Source organism: Oculina patagonica, chromosome 4 (assembly GCF_052425735.1).
Source record: "Oculina patagonica isolate OP01 chromosome 4, crgOcupat, whole genome shotgun sequence".
In the NCBI taxonomy this organism is placed as follows: Eukaryota; Metazoa; Cnidaria; class Anthozoa; order Scleractinia; family Oculinidae; genus Oculina; species Oculina patagonica.
In genome coordinates, this window is record NC_135761.1 from 57,981,990 (window position 1) to 57,992,567 (window position 10,578).

At 37.8% G+C, this 10,578-nt stretch overlaps 1 long non-coding RNA gene across 1 annotated transcript; it reads left to right on the plus strand.

The window, feature by feature from the left end:
- The first annotated feature begins 2,001 nt into the window (after positions 1-2,001).
- On the plus strand, positions 2,002-10,578 carry LOC144650922 (uncharacterized). The gene is made up of 5 exons (XR_013570224.1): positions 2,002-2,095; positions 8,253-8,343; positions 9,810-9,883; positions 10,269-10,348; positions 10,489-10,578. It is a non-coding gene; the product is annotated as an uncharacterized LOC144650922 (long non-coding RNA).

Genomic DNA, 10,578 nt, shown 5'->3' on the forward strand with positions numbered 1-10,578 from the left:
TTTTCGAATAATAGAAGTTTTGAGAGAAAACAAACCCTCGATTTTTTTTTTTTCGCTTTCGTTTTGACCAGTACCGTATTTATCTTGTCAGTCAGTAAAGGTGTTGAGGCAGTTAGGACAGCCAAACTTTTATCTCAACTGATTGTACCTGACAATACTAAAACAAGCTTAAGGGAGTATTACTTCGACATGGAGTTGTTTTTAGCTTCCTCTGAAGTAAACTTCGAGCATTTGCTAATTTTCCTTAAGGGTCTGATCAAGCAAGAAACATGAGAGGAGCAAAGACTTTCCATAAGTGGCCAAACAATTTGGCGGGATAGGGCGTGACGTAGGTTTCTTGGAAGAAAGCTCGTGAAGCGTAGGTTTTAGCGGGATAGCGCGTGTGATGTGGTTTTCCTGTGGGATAGCTCGTGAAGCGTAGGTTTTAGCGGGATAACGCGTGTGATGTGGTTTTCTTGTGGGATAGCTCGTAAAGCGCAGGTTTTGGCGGGATAACGCGTGTGATGTGGTTTTCTTGCGGGATAGCTCGAGAAGCGTAAGTTTTGGCGGGATAACGCGTGTGATGTGGTTTTCTTGTGGGATAGCTCGTGAAGCGTAGGTTTTAGCGGGATAGCGCGTGTGATGTGGTTTCCTTGCCGGATAGCTCGTGATGCGTAAGTTTTGGCGGGATAGCGCGTGTGATGTGGTTTTCTTGCGGGATAGCTCGTGAAGCGTAGATTTTGGCGGGATAGCGCGTGTGATGTGGTTTTCTTGTGGGATAGCTCGTGAAGCGTAAGATTTAGCGGGATAACGCGTGTGATGTGGTTTTCTTGCGGGATAACTCGTGAAGCGTAGGTTTTAGCGGGATAGCGCGTTTGATGTGGTTTTCTTGTGGGATAGCTCGTGAAGCGTAGGTTTTAGCGGGATAGCGCGTGTGATGTGGTTTCCTTGCCGGATAGCTCGTGATGCGTAAGTTTGGCGGGATAGCGCGTGTGATGTGGTTTCCTTGCGGGATAGCTCGTGAAGCGTAAGTTTTAGCGGGATAGCGCGTGTGATGTGGTTTACTTGCGGGATAGCTCGTGAAGCGTAAGTTTTGGCGGGATAGCGCGTGTGATGTGGTTTTCTTGCGGGATAGCTCGTGACGCGTAAGTTTTAGCGGGATAGCGCGTGTGATGTGGTTTACTTGCGGGATAGCTCGTGAAGCGTAAGTTTTAGCGGGATAGCGCGTGTGAAGTTGTTTCCTTACCGGATAGCTCGTGAAGCGTACGTAAGTTTTGGCGGGATAGCGCGTGTGATGTGGTTTACTTGCGGGATAGCTCGTGAAGCGTAAGTTTTAGCGGGATAGCGCGTGTGATGTGGTTTCCTTACGGGATAGCTCATGAAGCGTAAGTTTTGGCGGGATAGCGCAATATATCATTCATTGCTAATTTTTAATAATTCCCCAATATTCCCTTTCCCCAGTCTTACTCTCCGTTTTTACACTCGCTCCATATCTTTCGTTTGAAGACCGCGCGTGTTCGCACAAAATATACAAAATACTGACTGTTTTACAGTCTACGCGTGTAAGAGATGAATTAATTGTTGCGGCCGGAAATGTTTCCTCTACCGGTTTATAGTTCTCTACTCTTCACTCGGCAGTTCGAGAGATAAAATCTTCCAAGTTAGAATTGTCTTATTTTGAGGCAGCGGAGTAAAGGATCATGCAAAGCGCTGGGTGGAGAGAGTGAAGGAGAAAACAGTGGAAAAAAGATTTTCGCACACAACATACTGTCTCGGACCCGAAAACCAATAATGCCGAGGACCTCATTCCCATTATAGATTTTCAGTTTTAGCTTGGTACAACTAGCAGCATTTTCGTCCGCGGTCTCTTGCTTTCTATTGTCACTTTTTGTTGACAAATGTATTTAAAACAGGAGCCATAATCGATTATGGCTCCTGATTTATAGTTGAAAACCGCTGGAGTCTGGAACGAGGCTTGCTTGTTCCTCAGTTGAGCCTCACTTGAGCGTCTGCAGTTGAGCTGAAATGCAAGTGCTTGTTGTGTTGGAAGGTTTGCGACGGTGGACAAAATATCCATTTCAGCGTGTTGTTTGACGATTAGATATAAAGCTGCGAGGTATGTATAGATACAGTAATGACATCTAGAAGGTTAAACTTTTCGATTAATTCCTTCTTGACTTCAGTGGTGTGAAGAAGACAAAATCACTTCCGCAATGAAGCGAAAGTACTTCGCTTTTATTTTGCTGGCTTCGTCACGATCACTTGCGCCTCAATTAATTTTGGTTTTCTTGATAGCATGTTTACATGGAACTGTTTGGTCCTTTTTGTAGCTAGATTGCAGAATATATACCTGTATTTTGTAACAATTTGTTTTTAATTCGAATTCCTGTATGCTTTGTGTCACCTTCGTGTTGTGGTTCAAATTATTTTACCCTTGGTATAATTTGGTATTTTTCTTTCTTTCCTTATTATCTTTTTTGTTTCTGTTCTATTCGTTACCATAAATCATCATCACAAAGGCTTGAGGGATAAAATTTAATCACAACATTTACCAAGCAACTCCTTTTGGGAAATCCACTTTATTGTACAAGTCAAAATATAAACCCAAGTTTGGGGGGGGGGGGGGGGGGGTACTCCGGCTTGTAAATGGCGGGGATGATCGAATGGAGGCAATACTCAGGACCCAAAAAAATCCCTGGACCAAAAAATAACCCCACAAAAATTCCCTTGTCAAACTACCCCTAAATTGTCAGGAGGGGCAATAATAAAACATAAAGAAAACAATAAAAAATTGAATGCTTTTTTTTTTCATCATACCATTAATACTCCAAGGCCGCACCAAGGCACTTTAGTTCGTTTTCAATACCTAAAAAAATCCCCTATTCAAGTCAAGTCACCCAAAAAATACTTGCCAAATTTTTCAACCCAAAAAATCCCAGAATCGAAAATTTCAAACCCAAAGAATTCTTCAATCATCCCTGTCATTTACAAGCTGAAGTACCCCCCCCCCCAAAAAAAAAAAAGAAAGTTCAAGATCAGTGCACACATGGTGGAGGGCCGGGGGATAGGGGGGGGGGGTCTGAACCTGCTGCCTTCCCTGCCTTTTACTCCCCATTCCTGTATTTTCTACTCCTGCCTCTTTCTGTAGCCATTGACTATCCACTTTGTCCCATATATATTGCAAAATATAATAGTTGCAAAGTTTTACTTGTTTAGGGACTGGTCAATAAGTACAGGGGGGGGGGGTGGGCCGGAGCAGAAAGGGGGTGGGTCATCAGTTTTTGAGACCTCAAAAAGGGGTGGGTTATGTAATTTTGATGTACACGCGGGGGTGGGTCATCTCATTTATTTACTAACTTTAAACTGTTATAGTTCCAAGAAAAGTTGTATTCATCAGTATATAAAATGGATAAATTTCTCCATGTGAGCAGTTTTAAATGAATTTCTAGCGATTTTTTTTTGCCCAAAAATCAAAATTTTCCGGGGGAGCATGCCCCCCTGACTCCCCTAAATGGCTTGTGATCATAACATCAGTTTTGTCTGTCTCTTCAACCTGCATAGGTTCACGCTGGGCTTTAGGCCTTTAAATACTACTAAACTCTTTATTAAAACACTTTGCAAATATTAGGAATGATGGACAGTGGTTGTAGTTTTTATTATTAATTTCTGTATAAAAATATGAACTCTTCAATAATTGATTATGAATTAATATTACAAACAGATTCAGTTTTTTGCATATGTTTGTGTCTTAATTTCCCCATGGACTTAACACACAAATATGTGGAAAACTTACAAAAGGCTAGTATAAGAAGTGATTAATTCATCGTTCTTAGGTATTGTAGAAGCCACAAATGTAATAATTGACCACAAATGTAATAACGCCCACAAATGTAATAAGGTTTGACCACAAATGTAATAACGTCCTCAAATGTAATAAGGGTTTGACCACAAATGTAATAACAACTTACCATACAGTGGTGGGATGATAGGGATGATATGAATTTAAAAATATATTAAAACGTGAGTTGTTAAAACAATATTTTACAGATAGATAGCGTGGGTAAAATATTGTTTTTAACACGAATAAATATAATTCATATCTTCATTCGGCGTGTAATTTCCTTTTTATTTTACAAAAACAGATTAGAAAGCACAAGCTTTATGAGAACTGTTGCAGCTAGGTGGCTAGAATTGATATCTTTTCGTATGAATTGACTTAGCTTAGGAAAGCCTTGAATATTTTCAAGTCATATGAAGTTTTCTACCAGCTTTTAAAAGTAATCTACCTAATCCATTGCTGGCCATTTAGAAACCGTTGTTTGGCAGCCTCTTACTACTAATTATACCTAATCGTACCTTTTTGGTACGCTTCGGTTGCATATCAGGCGAGTTTGGTCGAGCCAAAATACCCATGGCGAGACCAAACGAGCCTGATATGCAGCCGAAGCGTACCAAAAAGGGTACGATTAGGTATTTACCGTACCCAAATTCAGCCAAAAATTCGGTTATATTTAACGCTCTGTTGAAGCCACGCTTGCCAGGTACGTAGTGCAAATTGTGTTGACCTGCTTGTGTCGATACCTTTTTGTTCTTCAACACTTTTATCAAGTTCCTCTTTTGCCTTTTGTTCCACTCGTTTGTTTGGAGTTTCATTCACTAAATTTTCAAAATCAAAATTTAGCGAAAAATGTGGAAATTCCAACTCCATTGTTTCAGTCTGAATGTTTCAGTACTCCTCGGCAAACATCGCGCAATTGGCGAGCGCGCTCAAGTTTAGTTTTGGCGGGAAAGGTTTTCTCCTTTTACTATCGCTTAACACCAGCTAAATTTAAATTACGAGGTTCTGTTTTATTGGTAAAACCTCTTTCCAATTCATCGCTCGGTAACACTACCTTACTTCAAAGTGACCGTGATATGGTGGCATATCAGGTCAGTGACTTGATATCGTAGGATATCAGGACAGTAGATCGCGCTTCTGATTGGCTACTTGCGAATTTGGGTACGGTAACTGTGGAAAGCGGTTAATGACGTAATCAATATTAAAAAAGCCACTAGGGTCCCTAATGTTGTTTTCCTAATGAATTTGCCGTGCGGTCAATTTTCCAAAAAACGCTCACTTCTATATAATAGGGTTTCTTGTGTACTCAATTACGCAGAATTGTTATTTTCAGCTGGACACCTTGTTAGCATCAATCTGTTGCTTAATATTTGCTCGGTCTCAGTCTCAATCTCAGTCTACAAACGCATAATTGGATTGTAAATTCTTACGGAATTAAAAATTGAGCAAATCAGACAATTATGTTATTAAAACAACTGGATTAAAAATAATGCAAAAAATGACGATTTTTGGTCAGACCGTCTTGTAATAATGGCATTGCCATGGCAACATAAAAAGTGATGAACACGTGGCTGGCATATCAAAATTTCCGCATGGAATGAATGGATAGCTGCTGATATTTTGGCCCAAAAGATTAAATCCTCTTTTCCAAACTCCGAAAGAGGAGGTGCTGTACTTCCTTAACCCATTAAGCCCCGAGGCGACTGGTGTTTTTTTCCTAAATCAATTAATGTTAACCAGATGTCCATGTATGATACACCATTTGAAAACTTGGTATTGATCAGAATAGTTCATAAAACATGTCAACAAATAATAAGAATGTTATGGCCTTGAAGACATGGCTTTTAAACGTAAATAAGAATGTTTAAAAATGTATGTATCTCCATGTCTAGTGGGTATACCCCTAAACAATAGTTTATTGTGCAGCTATCAGTGTTATGGTTAATTTCAGTTTTGTTGCATCTCACATAAATATAAGGAAAAAAGTTTCAAAAGTTACAGGGGTGGTCAATCGATCAAGTCGCAAATAGGGGAAGGAACAATTTTATGTCTTCAAAATGCAGATCTTTTCAAGACATTTTTGGTGGCAAAAATTCAAATAAATTGGTCAAATATAGACCAATTTATGACATTATGTGCCAAATAGCGCCATCGGGGCTTTTTACCGAATTTATAGAACCCAGCGCCTCGTTAGAAATTCAACATTTGAATTACTCTGTTTGCATACAACATCTAGTGAAAACAGTAAACAGCGCTGTTTTCCACAAAGAAAAAATTAAAAAAAAATGGGGCAACCTGATTAGCTTACACAAGTGTAGGTCTTTTAATTTGAAATGAGTTGTTTCAATCCTTAATTCCAATTGATACCTGTAACCCATTACATTTGAAATCATTGTTACATTGTTACCCTTAACACACTAAAAGGTGTTATTACATTTGTGGTCAAACCCTTATTATATTTGAGGGCGTTATTACATTTGTGGTCAAAACTTATTACATTTGAGGGCGTTATTACATTTGTGGTCAAACCTTATTACATTTGAGGGCATTATTACATTTGTGGTCAATTATTACATTTGTGGCTTCAACAGGTATATTAACAATAAGATGTACATGGAACAGCAGTGTCCATCAGAGAAAATGTTTATGTAGGGAATTTCACTTTAAAGCTGAAATCAAATCAAAAACCTTCAACCCCCAACAGATGATAAAGAAATGATTGGTCCCTTGATTTTTTAGCAAAGGGGGTGGGTCATGTAATTTTCAACCTCCTTTCAGGGATGGGTCAGTCAGTTTTGTGCCAGAAAGAAGGGGTGGGACACAAATTTTCGAGCCACCACTTTTCCAATTGCTCCGGCCCACCCCCCTGGTACTTATTGACCAGTCCCTTACTCCTGGTTCCCATCACCTTTGGAATCCCGCTTCCCGTCCTCTCATCTCCCACTTATCGCCCCTTTCTCCCAGGCTCCCGCCCCCTGACCCCATCCACCGCACAAAGCTCCCCCTCAGAAAATAACTATTACCTAATTTTTCTTAAAAACCCTCAGAAAAGAGCTACTAGTAAATTTTTTCCTAACCCTTCCATATACCTGCCAACTTCTCTCAAGTCATAGGCGTGAGATTGCCATCTCCACATTTTCCAAAGATGTTCTGACTTTCAAACATGATTGCCAAACTGTAGGAAATGGACTTAAACACATTAATGCTCTTTTTCTGAATAATTTTTCACCAAAATTGAATTGAATTTCCTTAAATGGGTTTTAAGAGTAAGAAATGTAAATTGTCAGGCAGGTGTGAGAAATTGGCCTGTATACCTGAGTTCAATATTTTCGATCTGCAGGTATGAGAATTGGCAGATCTACTAACTATAAAATTCAAAAGATTAAATTAATGATCCCAACACAGCAGCCTCCTCGTGACTTTCAAAGCCCCAAAATAATACCTCATCTACATGTGGGGATGTGGATATAAAATGGATTTATAGTCCTTTTTGTACTCTAATGTGCTCAATTAGTGAAAACCAATCAGGGGAAAGTACCAGTAATAGATATAACCAATAGGTACGTGTAAATCAATAAGTGGGTACATGTAAATTATTCCAGTTGAAAAGATTACATTGAGGCTCTGAGATCTTTAAATTGCATTATTAAGGGCACAAAGAGGATTGAGTGTTTGATTATTAAGTAACCGAATGACTTTTAGTAACCCATCCAAAACCAAACAGAGGGGGGTGAATAGGAAAATGGATCAATTGACAGATTTTAATAATATTTTTGCCCAGATTTTGGATTCAGAGCAATTATTTTTAACGGATTTGCGGATCCTGCAATTGATGAGGATCCTGGTTTTATCCAATTTTTGGACCCAGATTTTGGATTTTGCTTGCAATAAAGTTCGGATCATCAGAAATTATGCTTTGCTTTGTTTTACTTTTTGTTTTTTTGGTCACATGCAAGATTTACTGCATGTCACGCAGAACGAAAAATGTATGATATTAGGATCAACAACATTTCTAATGTAGAGGAAGTTCTTTTAGTTTGATGGCATGTGAGAGGAATAAACCTCAAACCCAGCGGTAATAGGCCAATTCTGTGGTGCCTGTTTTCTCTGCTTCAAAACAAGTGCACAAACATGTTACTGGCACGGTTGTCAAAACTCATTTCCATACTCTGAAAGGTGTGCATGGTGGAGACTCAATTTAAAACAGAGGAAAATGACAACTCAAAAAAGGGCTTAATTATTAGCCCTACAGGTGGTTTATCTTCATGTACCATCTGTTTGGTCACAGTATTACTATATAATTAACATGACAATTCAACTTCAAATTAAATATAACAGTATTAATTTTTTTCTGTGCCTTTACAATTTGTATGTTTTAAAATAATATTAAATTGGTTTTTTCTGTTACTAAGAATTTTTTCCCTTTATCTGCCAGAACCGATAACCTACAAGTCAATTCAGATTGCAACATCTGGATACAATAACCAATGACAGAGTATGATTACTTACCCAGGTATTTTTTAAAGGTTAGTTCACAAGTTCTGCGTTATTTTCAGATCTTGCAAAATATGCTATTTATCACCATACTTTGTACATAATAATCATTAAAGTGATCCCTTTATAGTTACAAGTGTATTGCATTACATGCATCCTTGCTGCACAGAAGTTTACACGTCATTGTTAGTGCTCACACAAACAAAATTGGGGCTTTTTCTACAGCTGGGCACACAGGATAGATTTTAAAATTGTTGTCTTCTTAATAAAAGAAATCGTGACCTATTAGTTTTTTCATTTATTTTGAGTGTAGTGATCATGCACCTTTTAAAATAAATAAAAGTCCTTTTTCTGGCAGAAGAATAATATGATCACTGGAAACATAAACTTATCCAGTACTCACAAAAAGATGATTGTGACCACAAGAACAATGAGTGCTTGGAACATACTTAACCACTGTAAATTAAAGAGGGGGGTGAATAGGAAAACGGATCGACGGATTTTGACAATATTTTTGCCCGGATTTCGGATTCAAAGCATATTTTTTAATGGATTTGCGGATCCTGCAATTGTAGCTGATCGCAGTTTCGTCCAATTTTTGGGCTTGGATTTTGGATTTTGCTTGTAATACTTGTAAAGTTCAGATCGCGAATCTCAACGATCCTCTGATATACTTTGCTTTGTTTTACTTTTGTTTTTTGGTCATGCGCAAGGCTTACCGCAAGTCATGCAGTACGGAAATTGTAGGATTGTAGGATAAACAACAGATTTTTAATCTAGAGGTAGTTCTTTTAGTTTATCGTTAATATGGCAAAATGCTGATTGCTTCTTAGCTAACACAAAACAAATTTGGATTCAAAAGTTAGACCTTTTTAAACAGTTCGACGGATTCGGTCATTAAATTACAACGGTTCGACGGATTCGGTCATTAAATTCTGGCGGATTTGCCTACCCCTATTCACCCCCCTCATTAAAGTGCATGCCTTTATCATTATAAAACATACATTACCGGTAACTTAAATGTTCATATTCTTTCCTTGCTTAATATTTTTCTCCTTTCACAAAGTGTTTAGTGAATGGTTTAAATAAAACATTCCTGGAAGCTGATATGTATGTGGTTTAGACTCTTGCTCCTATGGGGATCCCCCCTTCTCCCAAATCCCTTTTAATTCAAATATTAAGCTCCTTTTAGATAAAGAACCAATAGGCAAAGTTTGAGTGAAATATGTGGGCAGTTCTTTTTCAATGAAATTACCTTTAGTTAGTATTAATACAGTACAATTATTATTGTATCTTCACCATATAGTTTTAATGAGCTGTACTGTAAGTCAATTCTAATTACCATCATGCAGTCTCCAGTTGGTTGAACACAGCACTTTAATTTATTAAAGGTCAGTCCAGAGCTACATTTAATTTTCAGGCATCCTACAGAATGTTGTTATACAGACTTGTATTATTATGACTATAATAATTAATTTATGTAAATTTTCCTTTACAGTATTAATTAGTTTATGCCCTGCAAGTCAACTCTTGGCTGTTTGAATACAGTCACAAATTTGTTAACATGTACAGGTATGTACTACAATTTCTTTAAGTTTATTTCAAAACTACATTCAGGTCCTGCATCTGGAATGTTTGTTACTACAACAAATTTATATGCAATTATAATAATTACAGTATTTTTATATAAATTTAATATTCTCAGTTACAGTATGTAGTTGTATGACATACAAAAGGGATTGCAACTGCTAATATTCCTATTTTCACAGTATACTATATGACGGGTGAGTTGAAAACACTGAGCCCGGTCTGCAGACTACCCTACAGACCGAGAGTCAGTGTTTTCAACTCACCCCTACATGACTTGCATGTAATGATTGTGTTACCTCCAACACCCACCAATTTTATTTCTTTAACATAAACATATTTTGTATATATATTTTTCATTTCTTTACAGTTCAGTTTATGACCGCAAGTCAAATCTTTGTCATCATTTCAATACAGTCACCAGTTTGTTAATGCAGCACTTTTTGCAAGGTTAGTTCAGAGTAATATTTCAAATTTTGCTGAATGTTTGTGGGCTGGCTAGCCCTAATAACTATGCATATTGGTCACAAGTAATAATTTAGTTGTATATCTTTACTCAAAGTCCTCTTTTCCTATTTTTCTTTTTCTAGCACTTGAGATGTAAATTTACCTTATTATTTATAACCTGTGACAACAGTTTCTAAACTGAAGATGATTGTATCTGATGAGGAGAAGAGATG